We start from the raw sequence: 15,646 nt of genomic DNA on the forward strand, positions 1-15,646 counted from the left end.
TCCTATCGCCCTGGCTCCAAGAACACTAAGCCTGATGCCTTATCGCGCCTCTTTAATTCTTCAGAAGCCCCCGCGGACCCCGAGGGGATTCTCCCTGAGGGATGTGTCCTCGGATCTGCTGTCTGGGGAATTGAGAGGCAAGTTAAACAAGCGCTCGCCCACGCCCCTGCACCGCGCGCCTGCCCTAGACACCTTCTTTTCGTCCCCGTCCCTACTCGCCTGGCCGTTCTTCAGTGGGCCCACTCAGCCAAGTTGGCTGGTCACCCCGGCATTCGGGGCACGCTTGCTTCCATCCGCCAGCGTTTTTGGTGGCTCACTCAGGAATGTGACACGCGTCGTTTCGTGGCTGCTTGCTCCGTCTGCGCGCAGACTAAGTCTGGGAACTCTCCTCCTGCCGGACTTCTCAGACCTCTTCCTATCCCCTCTCGACCATGGTCAAACATCGCCTTAGACTTTATCACCGGTCTTCCTTCGTCGGCGGGCAAGACCGTTATTCTCACGGTCATCGACCGGTTCTCTAAGGCGGCCCATTTTATTCCCCTCGCCAAGCTTCCCTCCGCCAAGGAGACGGCACAAATTATCGTCGAGAATGTTTTCAAGATTCATGGCCTCCCATCCAACGTCGTCTCGGACAGAGGTCCGCAGTTCACCTCTCAATTTTGGAGGGAATTTTGCCGTTTGATTGGTGCTTCCGTCAGTCTCTCGTCCGGCTTCCACCCTCAGTCTAACGGTCAAGCCGAACGGGCCAATCAGACTGTTGGTCGCATCTTGCGCAGTCTTTCGTTCCGTAACCCTGCGTCCTGGGCCGAGCACCTCCCCTGGGAAGAGTACGCCCACAACTCGTTGCCTTCGTCGGCCACCGGTCTGTCTCCTTTTCAGAGTAGCCTTGGGTACCAACCCCCGCTGTTCTCGTCTCAACTCGCCGATTCCTGCGTTCCGTCCGCCCAGGCTTTTGTCCAACGTTGTGAGCGCACCTGGAGGGGCGTGCGGTCCGCTCTTTGCCGCTATAGGGACCAGACTGTGAGAGCTGCTAACAAGCGTAGAACTAAAAGCCCTAGATATTGCCGCGGCCAGAAGGTATGGCTCTCCACGCTCAACCTCCCCCTTAAATCCGCCTCTCGTAAATTGACCCCACGCTTCATCGGTCCGTTCCGTATCTCTCAAATCATTAGCCCTGTTGCGGTGCGACTCCTTCTTCCCCGCCACCTTCGGCGTGTCCACCCGGTCTTCCATGTCTCTTGTGTTAAACCCGCTGTGCGCTCTTCCACTCGTCCTGTTTCCCCCCCCTATTTTGGTTGAGGGCGCTCCTATCTACAGGGTCCGCAGGATCCTGGATATGCGTTCTCGGGGTCGTGGGCATCAGTTTCTGGTAGACTGGGAGGGATACGGGCCCGAGGAGAGAAGTTGGGTTCCCTCTCGGGACGTGCTGGACCGTTCAGCTCATCGATGACTTCCTCCGGAGCCGCCAGGGTTCCTCCTCGGGAGCACCAGGAGGCTTCGTTGGGGGGTACTGTTATGTCTTGTCTTTGTTTTGTCATGGTATGTCTTGTCCCTGTTCTTTCTCTTTTCTCTGTCGCCCTCTGCTGCCCTCTTTGGTCATTTCTCCTTTCCCTCTTTTCTCCTCCTCCAGCTGTTCCTTATCTCCCCTGAATACTTCGCTAATTCTCTTCCCACCTGTTCCCGTTTTCCTCTGATTAGCTCTCTACTTCTTTCTCTGTTCTTGCTGCTTCCTTTGTCGGATTCTCACTAGAGTTTCTCCCGCAAAGGAATACAAGCACTGTCTTGTTTGTCGCTGTCCAAGTCCTGTCCTGTAGGCATCCGCCTGGCTTTACTACCTGTTCCCGTCTAAACTACCCATTATTTGTATTCTGTCCAGCTCACCAGACACAGCGAGAGGAGCTGGATACAGCTAGTGTTTTCTCTGGACCCTAGCCCTCCCTGGGGAGACCTACCCTCGGCCGCTACTTTGTGACGCCTACTGAAGTTCTCTAGGAAGTCTTCTGTTTGCATCGCCCTCTCTGCGGGTTGTTTATGTTCGCTGTCATTCTCTGAAGGAGAACATTTGTGTTTTTCATTATTGCTTCCTGAACTGACATTAAAAGACTCTTTTGTTATATCGCTTTTGGGTCCTCACTTACCATTGCAACAATATATACATTAAAACAAAATTTGTTTTAATTTTGCTTTTTCAGTATTTTTATTATTATGAATTTCTTGATTTTTAACAAAGATGACTGTTGTATGCAAGACATGTTTTGTTCCTTATAATCAGCCTCTTTAAAGATACTTTAATTGTTTGGTATATGGGCAATAAAAAAACAACAACGCATAATTTCGGTATATTTTCGAAGTGTGAGTTTATTTGTATTGTGAAATCTTTTTTTTTTTTGTGTGCTGAAAATGAAAGTTAGACAAACACAATGTTTTCAGAACACGAAAACAGGCTTCATATCATCCAGACCCTTAGCAGTGTTTCACTGCTTGTTCACTTGAACTCAGTTTAGTCTGTTTTATATCACAGTCTGCAAGTTCTGGTGCAGGCCGTGGAGAGACTAGCTCAGACTATCAGCTCTGCCCAGAATAGCAGCTGTCTCCTGTGTCAGTTCATCTGCTGTCTGATCCCTACCGAAGAGCTGTGGAGCCGCATCAGATGGGCCCTGGTGGTCCACAGGTACTCAACCAATCACAAATGACACTCAAATGAGGCAAACATGCCAAATGCAGACACATTTTGAGATTAAATGATTGTGCAACCGCTGTCCCATTTTAAATACAAAAGGTACTTATGTTGGCATATTATTTCTTCTTTAGTGTCGAATCATGGATAATCAAAAACTTTTTTGCTGTAAGCAATGTTCCATGTTTGTTTATGTATCTATGTTTATTTTCTGTGAACAAATTCCAGTATACCTGTTAAACAAGCCAGCTTTCACTCTGTATATATATCTGTAGTGGGTGAAACTCCCTCTGCTGTGTGGCCTTCTCAGAGTGAATATCCCTGTAGGGATGTGTGGAAATTCAAGGTGTCCACCTGTGTGTCAGTGCAGTATCACCTGATGACCAGCAGGTGAAGCCAAAGTTCCCTGAAATTCCTGTTCTCAAACACATAGGTGAAAACATCACTCATACGTTAATTAATTGTGCTCTTAGTAGCTTTGTTGTTTTAAAATAAGCAACAACAACAACAACAACAAAACAACAAAAAAAAAACAGGCACACTTGCTGTTAATCTGTGGTCAGAAGTAATTTTTGGGTGAACTGTCTCTGAAAGGGATTTGCTCTAGACATATTTGAACCATAGTGTTCAATTGGGTGGAGCAGGTTAAAGCCCCCCCCTAAACAAATGTAAATAAAATAAAAAATAAAATAACTGTCTGCTTTATGATTACTCTGTGAAATTGTATTTATCCTAAAAAATATATGTGGAGCGGAGGGGGGCGGGGCCGGGTCGGAATATCGCGCGCCCGGTCCCCAATCGGCCTGATGAGGCGCGCGAGGGATAAAGGCAGCCGGTGACGATGGTTCTCGAGAGAGAGAGAGAGAGAGAGAGAGAGAGAGAGAGAGAGAGAGAGTGAGAGAGTGAGAGAGTGAGAGAGTGAGAGTGAGAGTGAGAGTGAGAGTGAGAGTGAGAGTGAGAGTGAGAGTGAGAGAATGAGAATGAGAATGAGAATGAGAATTACGGGCGTGTCCGTCGTGTGTTTATGTTTGTGCTTTTGGTTTAAGTTTCTCATTAAAATATCATTTATGTTTGACAAGCCGGTGCTCGCCTCCTCCTTGCCCATCCTTTAACTGTTTTACAATAAAATAAAGCAGCTTGCTAACTTGGGGCCAGATGATTATTCCTCTTTACATGTTTTATTTTGAAATTATCTATCATTCTGAATAAAAACACTGATTAAAACTAGATTAGAACTATTTAAACAGTATTTATTGTGTTGTGTATTTTCAGTGATTATCTATGCACTACAGTGGTGTGATGAAATGGAGCTGTCCCTCATCCTCATCGTCTCTGAATATCATAAACTACTCCAATCCTGGAGCTTGAGGAGAGAATCTACAACAACATCATGATCAGAACCGATGTTGCAGATACAATTTTCACAAGGTGAACTCATTCATAAGCTCCTTTTTTAGAAATATATATTTTTCTTTATTAGTCTGTCCTTAATCACTTTTTTGGTGCCCACATATAGTCAAATGCCTTTAAGTGATCTTTTAATAGGCCAAATTAATTGACCTTGGCATTTACCCTTTTTAATCACAGGTCACAGGAAGAGGACTCCCTCTGGTCACTGTCTCTGGAAGAATACATCCAGAACAGCAAAATGGACACAAGTGATATCAAGAGCTTATATAGCAATGTAGAAAGGTAGAGAATTCTCCACAAAACATGTGACATTTTCTAGGTGTGACAAAACCTACAGTGGTCCCCCAAAATATTTGGACACCTAAGCCATACATCAGAATCCATGAATATCTTAGCATTATGTGACAAACTGTCAAGCAAAGTGGAAGATTTATTTGAAAGAAAAATAACATGAAATATTAGTTTGTTAGGTTTAAAAAAATTGGATACTTTCTGTCAAATGTTTGGGGCACTAATGTAAAAAAAATAACTTTCACATTAAAGTACAAAATGTTTTGGTGTTCAGGAGGATTTTTCCTTTATGAGGACAATTTTTGTCTGAGAATATAAAACTGTCTGATCTATCTGTTAAGGTCAAATACTTTTTTAATACAATTTAATCAATAAATTAAATACAAATTCTCTAGACTGTGAATTTATTAAATCTGAACCTTAAAATTAAATCAACATCAACTCAAATTCAATGCAAAAATATACACTCAGTGGCCACTTTATTAGGAACACTTGTACACCTACCTATTCATATTATTATCTAATCAGCCAATCGTGTGGCAGCAGCGCAAAGCATACAATCCTGCAGATACGGGTCAGGAGCTTCAGTTAATGTTCACATCAACCATCAGAATGGGGAAAAAAATGTATCTCTGTGACTTCGACTATGGCATGATTGTTGGTGCCTGATGGGTTGGTTTGAGTATTTCTGTAACTGCTGATCTCCTGGGATATACTCTCTAGAGTGTATAGGGAATGGTGCCAAAAACAAAGGTTCTGCAGACAGAAACGCCTGAAAGACTCACGCGACCCTCTACTGCAGCATTGCTGAACCTGATGTGTGTTGCGCTTTGAACGGCTCGTGATGAGCATGGGCGCATGAATGGTTTGTCCCCGCTGCGCGCTTATGCTGACTAGCTCAGTTTCATCACACTTTAATAGCGTTTAGTGTTCCAATCAGTTCATAACTAAATACAACAGGATCCGCGAACATGAGCAAAGATTAAAAAAAGAGGAAGTTTTGGCATAGGAACATATCGATGGATTAAAATACACTTACTCTAGCTATCGCTCACGTTTGAGTGATTATTACAAGTGTCAAAGGTGGATGAAACAATAATATGCAGACCCCCTGCATTACCACAGCGGACCCCCTGTTGAAGACCCTTGCTCTGTACAACTGTAGTGAGCAGAATAGCATCTCATAATGAACAACACTTCGAATCTTGAGGCGAATGGGCTGCAACAGCTTAAGACCACGTTGAGTTCCACTTCTGTCAGCCACAGAACAGAAAGCTGAGGCTGCAGTGTGCCTTCTGTATACCTTAGCAGAAATCCAGATTCATCTGACCAGGCAGTGTTTTTCCAGTCTTTAACGGTCCAGTTTTGGTGAGCCTGTGCCTATTGCAGCCTCAGCTTTCTGTTCTTGGCTGACAAAAGTGGAACCTGACATGGTTGTCTGCTGTTGTAGCATAATAAAGTGGCCACTGAGTGTATTTTACAAAATAGAATATTAAGAACTATTTCAGATTTTACAAATAGAATTTAGTACAGAGCATTTTTTGCCCCAACACTTTTAATTTCTGGGGCATTTTTGTCACTTTCGGTTGCATTTGTGCCCCGAGCCCCCATTAATTTCTAACCCTGAGTGGCACATGTCCATATTTCATGTGATAAACTACACATGTGGGTGCTGCAGTTGCTAGACATCTGTGTGAACCTGAGGGGAACTAACTTCATACATCCACTAGAAATGACCTAGGGAGTTGGTTAAAAGTAGACTGGTGGCCAAAAGTTTGGAATAATGTACAGATTTTGCTCTTATGGAAATATATTTTTTCCCACTTAGGTGGCATTCAACTGATCACAATGTCTAGTCAGGACATGAATAATGTAAAAAATTACTATTACAATTTGAAAAAAAAAAAATTCTCCACATGCAGCAATGACAGTTTTGCAGATCCTTGGCATTCTAGCTGTCAGTTTGTCCAGATACTCAGGAGACATTTCACAACACACTTCCTGTAGCACTTGCCATAGATGTGTCTGTCTTTTCGGGCACATCTCACGCACCTTTCAGTCTAGCTGATCCCACAAAAGCTCAGTGATGTTTAAGATCCATAACACTCTTTTCCAATTATCTGTTGTCAAATGTCTGTGTTTCTTTGCCCTCTCTAACCTTTTCTTTATGTTTTTCTGTTTCAAAAGTGGCCTTTTCTTTGCAATTCTTCCCACAAGGCCTGCACCCCTGAGTCTTCTCTTTACTGCTGTGCATGAAACTGGTGTTGAGTGGGTAGAATTCAATGAAGCTGTCAGCTGAGGACATGTGAGGCATCTGTTTCTCAAACTAGAGACTCTGATGTACTTATCCTCTTGTTTAGTTGTACATCTGGCCTTCCACATCTCTTTCTGTCCTTGTCAGACTGTAGTGTACACCTTTGTAGGAAATCTTCAGTTTTTTGCAATTTCAAGCAATGTATAGCATCCATTCCTCAAAACAACGATTGACTGACGAGTTTCTAAAGAAAGCTGTTTTTTTTGTTGCCATTTTTGACCTAATATTGACCTTAAGACATGCCAGTCTATTGCATACTCTGGCAACTCAAAAACTAACACAATGTTAAGCTTCATTTAATGAACCAAAAAGCTTTCAATGTGTTTGATATAATGGCAAGTGATTTTCTAGTGCCAAATTAGCAATTTAGCATGATTACTCAAGGATAGGGTGTTGTAGTGATGGCTGCTGGAAATGGGGCCTGTCTAGATTTGATAAAAAATGACTTTATTCCAAATAGTGATGGTGCTTTTTTTACATCAGTTATGTCCTGAATATACTTTGTGATCAGTTGAATGCTATTTTGGTGAATTAAAGTACCAATATCCTTCCAAAACAATTCCGAAAAGTTTGTTCTGAGAAAAGCTCCTGAATAATTTCTTTGCAAATGCTGCTTGGTTTGATAATACTGCTCATAGCAGCAACCTCATTAAGATTTCCAGTGGAGTTGTGGTGGGAATGTTATGTGGTAAACAGCATATGCTGATTTGAGAAGTCTAGTGTGGATGTGTTATCTTCACCTGGTCTTCAACCTGTCTGCTACATAGTATACACATACACACAATGTGCTATTGATCAGATAATTACTTGTTTGTTTCACTTCTGGAGAACAGTATTGTTTTGTGTGAAATGTCAGTCTAAAAACACACTATGGGTGATGTTTTTGCTAACTCTGTGGCATGTGTGTGTGTCACAGTTTCTTCTCCCTCTCAGAACACAGTGCGAGTGGTGCTTATAATCTATTGTATGTTTTTTCTCTGTCCATACGTAGTGACCTGGGAAAGGTGTCCACTCAAGCACTGTCTTTGGCCGTCAAGATGATGCGTTTCCTTTGCAGGTTGGTGGATCTTTCTCTCACAGTTTTGAGCAACACCCATTGGGATCTCCTACTTTGCTCAATGCTGGCACGGCTTGAGGTGAGATTTCTCCTTTTGTCTTCATTCACGCTGTTTATATGCAGCAGAGCATTTCACTGCAACAATTTGCCTGTGCTTTCCAGACATTTCCACCTCAGTGCCCAATCAAATCTACATTTTAAACAGATCACATTTTAATACCAGGTGTAAATGAGGTCTGAGATGCTTTACACATATGGCTGATCTCAGAAATAATCACATCTGCTCAAAAAACTACAGTGCATGCAGGGGATATCTAAATGAATGTCTTTTCTAATCAGTACGATATGTGACTTTGTCTTTTGAAGACTGCCTGTGAGAACAGAGCAGTGTTCTGGAACCCTTGGGAGCCGCTGTTTGTGTGTGAGAACTGTGAGCTGATTGTGAGGCTGAGTGAGTTCTTCACATCGCCCCCTGCTGGTGTGGGTGCGCAACTGCCTCCAGAACTGACTATCTGAAATGACAGAAGAATACACCATCTGCTATTTGATGCAATCTAAAAGAATTGTCTTGTAAAAAACAAGTTTAACATTTAAAGTTAAATAATATTTAACTTTAAATGTTTATTTAATGCTACAAAGGTAGATAGTGTATTAATAGACATTTTTTTAAATTACGTTTACTTCCTTAAAAAAATGCAATCATATTTTTTGATGAGTAAATAGTCAATAAAAATTACCTTTCTGAGGGCAAGATGCTCTTCCAAGAAACTTTGTTTTTAAGTACATATTTCAGATATATCCGTAATTCAGGTTTTTTCATTACTGCTATTATGGAAATTTTGCGCAGTATTGACCTGTTAAGGACTTTTCACAACACCAATAGCAATATTTAGTCTAAAAACCGAGCTGTTCTTTTGTTACATGATTGAAATATTACTTGATGTCTGGTTAACGGACAGCTAACTGGGTATGTGCAAAATTACCTTTTTATTTTTTAAGTGACTAGCCTTATTGAAACCTTGGAGGAAGTTTTCAACCACATACTGCACAAGTGAAACTCAGCTCTGTATCTCTTTGTCTTTTAAAGCTGTGTTTCCACAATATAGACAATTAAATGGGCCATATAATTTAAAACAGGATTTTCCTTGGTCTTTTGAAATAGTTCTGTCTGCTATATAGATGTACTCTAAGGTCATAAACAGACTTATTACGCGAGCACAGATGTGAGTGCTCAGCCAACATATCGAACATGAATATACTTAACATGCATTCTTGCTTTATTGTGGCAGTAACAAACCTCAACAGTCAAGATGGCAATAGAGTTACCTTGAAAAACTGTGACCTTAAACTGGATGTGTAATTATACAGGTATGTTGCTATAAATATACTGACTTTTACTTGCTTACTCAGATTCTCTTCAAACTGTTGCTCCAAGAATCAGTTCACAGTAATGTCCGCTAAAGGGCCCCTTGGACAGAACAATATTTAAGTGCTTTTTTATGCTAAATCTCCACTTTAACTTTCACTTTCAGATGTAAAAGTGAAACTAAACAGGCACCACGTGTGACTTTCAGATGTAAAAGTGTAAGTGAAATTGGAGATTTTCATCTGTTTCTCACCCACACCAAATCAAATCTCTTCTGAAGATATAGATTTAATCACCATACAAAGGTCTGATCACCATTCACTTGCATTGTATTGACCTACAGAGCAGAGATATTCTTCTAAAAATCTTCATTTGTGTTCTGCTGAAGAAAGTAAGTCATACACATCTGGTATGGCATGAGGGTGAGTAAAATATGAGTGAATTTTTATTTTTGGGTGAACTATCCCTTTAAGTTTAATTGTAAGTGTTAGAGAGAGGGTAGCAAATGGTCTTGTTAAACAAAACAATTTTAGTCCAAGAAACCTTAACAAACATTACACGTGGACTTCAGGTGTAAAAATAAAATGCTACAAAAGAGTAGAATATAGTCCAAGTCAGCATTAAAGATTGTCTGAATTTCTTCAGACCACCTAGACATTATCTTTGTTTTCTACATCGTCTGCAGTTGTGTGGTAATGGACTTGCCTGTAAGTTGCTTTGCTAGGAAAGTATCTGTGGAGAACATAATTGTAAACTTAATGGAAACAAATACTCTAAGGGATGGCCAGTTTTCGCACAGCCTTGAGGTCATATAGCACTGAAGAAGTTTAATCCACAATGTGTTTCGCTTTCGCTATAATTAAATACGCTTCATTGACGCGCAAGCCTCCGGGAGAGGAACAGTTTTATATTCCTCAGGGTTAGCTGAGATCTCTGTGCTGTTGATGTAATTATCTGTCCGTTATAAGCTTATGAATAAGTCGCGATAGATATTTTAGTTGGTTAACTCTTGCAGAGTGACAACGAAAGTGCCAGCGCTAAATCTGAGGATGAAGATGAAGTACCATGCTTGTAAGACACATACAATCAACCATACACCTGTAACTACTCTAACTGACGCCTACAATTATGAAAATTGCTGCTTTTAATTTGTTAAGTTGACAAGTTTATGAAAAGTATAGAGAGCATTTACATTAAATAAAAAATGAAATGCCATTCGCAACACATTTAAAAGGATAGTTCACCCAAAAATGAAATTTCTCTCATAATTTACTCACCTTCATGCCATCCTAGATGTGTAAGACTATGACTTTCTGTCTTCTGTAGAAAACAAATGAAGATTTTTAGAAGAATATCTCAGCTCTGTTGGTCCATACAATGCAAGTGAATGGTAACCAGAACTTTGAAGCTCTAAAAATCACAAAGGCAGAATAAAAGTAATCCATATGACTCCAGTGATTAAATCCATGTCTTCTGAAGTGACATGATAGGTGTCGATGAGAAATAGATCAATATTTAAGTCCTTTTCTTATTATAAATCTTCACCTTTGAGCAGACCTGACCAATAGGTGGCGATATGCACAAAGAATGTGAATCGCCAAAAAACAAAAGAAGAATGTGGAAGTGAAAATGAAAGCGGATGAAGCACAAAATGACAAATTTTGAAGAATGTTGCTCTTTTCTGTGCAATTACAATGAATGTGCTATTGTGCATTGAGGTGCAAATGCAACTTCTTTCTATGTTAATTAGGCTTATTATAGCATGTACTTTATTCACAAAACTCTGTGCTGTTTGTTGCAATGAATGTTGCGCTATTATCATGCCCACAGAAAGCAGGCAGTAAACTGTGTTTTATTAAAAAGGGAATTTTGTGTACATTTTCCAATGTTCATGGCAGCAGTAATTCATCAAATAATGACCAAATGATGTAAAACAGTTTTTATAATCGGGCATATATGGAAGATATATGGATATGTGCAAGATATGGTTTTGGCCATACACAACTGCACACATGTTTGAATTGGGCACCAAACCAATGCAGCAGCGGTGCAAATAAACCAAACTCGCTGGTGCAGTTAATTAGTAGTGATTTTTCCCCCCTTTGTGGTTACTGTCTGAACCTTAGAGGTTAAAAACTAAATAACTGCATCTGTTTAGGCTTAAATTGGCCCAATTGGACTGGTTTATTAGAGTTGCAGTTTAAAAAAGTAATTTTTGTATTAAGTGTTTAGTATATGATGGATAACTAATTATAGAACTAATTTAAAGATGATGTTTGTTTTTTTGCTGTGAGCAGAATGGCAGTATCCTTGAGGGTCTGTCTCTGTGGAAGAACAATGTTGACAAGTGTTTTGAGGGGGTAGAGGACTGTATGATCTGCTTTTCTGTCATCCATGGATCCAATTACTCGCTGCAAAAGAAAGCCTGCCGTACCTGCAAAAAGAAGTTCCCCTCAGCCTGTCTGGTGAGTGCCACACGAACACACAAATGTGCCTCTATCTTAGTTATTTTTAATGCTGTTAAAGCTGAAGTGCTAGGTTTTTTTTTTCCAACATTAAAATACTTTCTTCTATCCCAGCTAAACATGCAGAGACAACTAAAATTGTAGGTTGATTTGCCCCAAAAGCTGTAAACATTAGCTTCATGGTACTCTTTAGACATTGTTCCGTTTATTCGAGCATCTTAACCAGCCCAACATGCCTTTATTGCATGTGTTTTGAGGTGGGACTATCTGTTTGTCAGACCAGTGGGGAGTGTTTGGGGAAACTTGTTTGAATACTATGATTATTTTTGCAATTCTGTTTGGTGTCAATTGTGGGGCTGCAATTACAAACTTCAACTTTATAACATTGTGAATATGAGTGTAGTTTTGATTATTTATATGTTAAGTATATAAATTGACAACATTATCTTTAATATATTCAGCTTCCCTGCTTAAAACCAGCCTAACCAGTTAGCTGGTCTAAGCTGGTCTTTCAACCCGATCAGGCTGGGAGACCAGCTAAAACCAGTTCAACCCGACTAAGACCAGCAAACCATCTTTAGTAGGTTTTAGCTGTTTGTTTTTGAGGAGGAGAAAAGTCAGTTTTTTTATTGTTGCTGTATGACAATGAATCATATTCACTTCAAAACCAATGGAAGGTCAGCACTGCTCTTGTGTTATTAGTAGTATTTTTTATTTTATTTTTGAGGTCCTCAATCGCAAATCTATCTGTATTTATTACTGCAATTCTGCACATTTTTCAGAATCAGCAAAACGTATAGCCTTGAATGTTCCAGAACACTTTTGCTTCTCACTGATTGGTTGTTTCCATTTCCTTTTCATTTCACAGTATAAATGGTTCACATCTAGCAACAAATCCACGTGCTCTATGCCGAGAGACTTTCTGTCTCCATGGACACGAATAACGGGTGAATGACGTCGTCTACGAACAGCGTAGTCAGAGACAAATGTTCTGTTTGTGTGTTTGTAGATATGATTTTTGCAGTGCTGCAAATTACTGTGGCCTTTTAGTTTCTGACTCTAAATATGCACCCAATAACCTTTGTCTCAAACAGAGGAAAAAAATCAAACCAAAGTCAACCAAACTTGATCAAAGACAATAAACTGGATGGTACATTGAAGGCTGAAGAAGTAATAGCCAGTGTGCTGCTTTAGACTGAATTTATTTACTTCATTTAGTCATCCTCATGTCCTTTCAACCTTTTGTCATTCTTTGTTCTCTGGAGCACAATCTGAGATATTTAGCAGAATATCCAGCTGCTCTTTTCCATTCAATGAAAGTCGACTGGGTCCAGGGACAGTCACTGTCACCAATCACTTTTATTATATGGAAAAGAGCAGCTTGGACATTTTGTTAGATTACTCATTTTGGTAAAAATATGGGTGAGCAAATGATAAAATTTTCATTTTTGTGTTAACTAGCCCTTTAAATTCATTTGAAATGTCATAGATGGCAAGATAGTTCCCTAAATATCAGGTTACAAGAATTTGACATCCACAAGAAAAGTTTTAACTGTTTATAGCTTCAACTGAAATGGAAAATTGTGGATTTTGCTCTGACAAATGTGGGACCATACCAACGACTTAAATAATGTATTGAGGTTTGGGTTTTAATCTCAGCTTGATATTCTGTATAATGACACATAATGCTGAATGTTGCAACAATTTCTGCTTGCTTTGATCTTTAGTTGTCATGGACTGTGTAAAAGAGGATGAGCACAATTTGTGGCCCTGAAATACAGATGTTTATTACAGTTTATCATACTTATTTCCTACATATTATGCTTCTGTCAGTCAACATGTGAGTGTGTGGTTGTGAATGCAAGTCCTCAGTTTCACAGGGAAAGGTACAGTTTCCATCTGTGTAAGGAAGACATGAATTGAAGAGTCATTTCAGAGATAAAAATGCGATCAAAGGACATCCAAATCCATCTGTTGCACAGCTGTTCATATTTAATAGACCTTCCCACTGAAGAGCCATATGTGTTGCATGATTCAGACACTCCCCGAAACAAATATGAACAAAGCTATGATGTCTCTTTAGATTTTAAACCCAGTTCATGTTATTTAAGCTTTTGTAACACTATAGTATCTGACAGGTGAGACTGACAATGCCTCTGATCTTCAATTCCATTCATGTATGGATTTACTCTATACAACCAGATTAGTGTGTCAAATCACCACATGACCATGAGAGTGATTTGACATAAATACAGTGAGTAAGATTTTCATGACGATGGCTTTGATGCATTTGGATATGGTTTATTGGCAGCTTTACAGTCCAAAACTCGTTCACTGTAAATATAAAGAATTTGTATCTAATAACAATGTTATAATGCACGTTCAGTTATCTTCTAAAGCAAAGGGAATGTTAGGCAGAATGGCAGCCTGAGTCACCATTCTCTTTCATTATATACACCGATAAGCCACAACATTAAAACCACTTGCCTAATATTGCGTACCGGTACGTCACCCTCGTGCTGCCAAAACAGCGCCAACCCACAGAATGCTATTCTGAGATGCTGTTCTTCTCACCACAATTGTACAGAGCAGTTATCTGAGTTAACTGAGTTAACTGAAGCTCCTGGCCAGTTGGCCTGTTTTGGTGGAATGAGGGGGACCTACACAATATTAAGCAGGTGGTTTTAATTTTATGGTTGCTCTGTGTATATATAACAAGCCAAAGAAAGTGAATGGCGACTGAGACTATTAGATAACATTTGTTATCACTATTGTGTAACATGGAAGAAAAAGTCATACTGGGCTGAAACAACAGAAGGTTGAGTAAATGATGACAGAGGCAAAGCCTGTACTTGCTGTTTTGGGTCACCCTTATTTAATTCTGTTGCTCTCTCTTCTACTCTAAATGGCATAAGAAGCTTATATCTTCAGAGAGGACAGGGAAAAGGTCCCACAAAACCAGAAATAAAAAATCATTTTCTGTTGCATCTGGAGGAAGCTAATACTCCTGGGTGGAGAGAAGAGGAATTTAGTGCTATCCGGGAGATTTAGCTGCCTATGACAATAAAAATCAATAGCAGTAAAGACTACAATAAGCACAGAGAAGAAGAATTGTCAGAAGGTTTGGGATATATTAACCTAAATATCCCAAGGGAAACATACCTGTATACATTCTCATCCTGCTCCTAGACTAATAGGCCATCCTTAAAGGGATAGCTGCCCCAATAATCACATTTCTGTCCTTATTTACTCACCATCACAACATTTAAGACCCATATGGCATTCTTGCGTGAAACACAAAAGTTGAAACAGTTGTAGTGGTCGACTTGTTCCATGTAATTACAATGCTACCTGATCTCATAGAATATACCTGACCATGACAAATTTTAGCAATTCAAACTTTACATGATGTATTACGTTTGGCTGTAGTTTTCTAGTAAAATGTCCAGTTGGGGGTACCAAAAGCAATTGAAATGTAACCAGACAAGGTTTTAAGGTGAATTTTAGATGGATGTTTTAATGATTAAAATGTACCTCCTTAACCTAAAACTTTAGCCTAACCTAACCAATAGTGTTTTAAAATATAAATGAGACGTAAAACAAGACATCCTTATCCAACTAAAGCCAAACTTAACTGATAGTATTTTAAAATGCAAAAGTGAAATTTTCTGAGGCAACCACATCATTACGTGACAATTTTTGACACTGTAGTTTCCATCCACTTTCATGCCATTTTTTTATCGACAAAGCAAAAAAATTAAAATAAATAAAGAGGTTTGGGAAATTTGCCGTCTTCTGCCTGTTTTTATTCAAATGTCCTATAATCAATAAAAATTGATTGTTTGATGACGTCATGCCAAAAATTTTGTTAAAATAAATTTGCACAAGTTTTGGTTCTGCCCTTAAGCCGTTTCCATAAAGAAATGTTTTTAGCGCTAATTTGTCTCCCGGATGTTCCAAAATTTTTTTTGCCTCCACAGTTTTGGTAAAATGGGGAGAATATTGAGACAATTCATTGAAATTAGACCGTGTCATTTTAATTTCACAAATAAATGCAATCAGAAGA

General features: G+C 39.7%; 1 pseudogene; it reads left to right on the forward strand.

The window, feature by feature from the left end:
- The window catches only part of LOC127635530 (E3 ubiquitin-protein ligase listerin-like), a 52,966-nt pseudogene that overhangs the window by 15,828 nt on the left and 21,492 nt on the right, over positions 1–15,646 (forward strand).

The sequence above is a fragment of the Xyrauchen texanus genome, chromosome 43 (assembly GCF_025860055.1).
Source record: "Xyrauchen texanus isolate HMW12.3.18 chromosome 43, RBS_HiC_50CHRs, whole genome shotgun sequence".
Classification (NCBI taxonomy): domain Eukaryota; kingdom Metazoa; phylum Chordata; class Actinopteri; order Cypriniformes; family Catostomidae; genus Xyrauchen; species Xyrauchen texanus.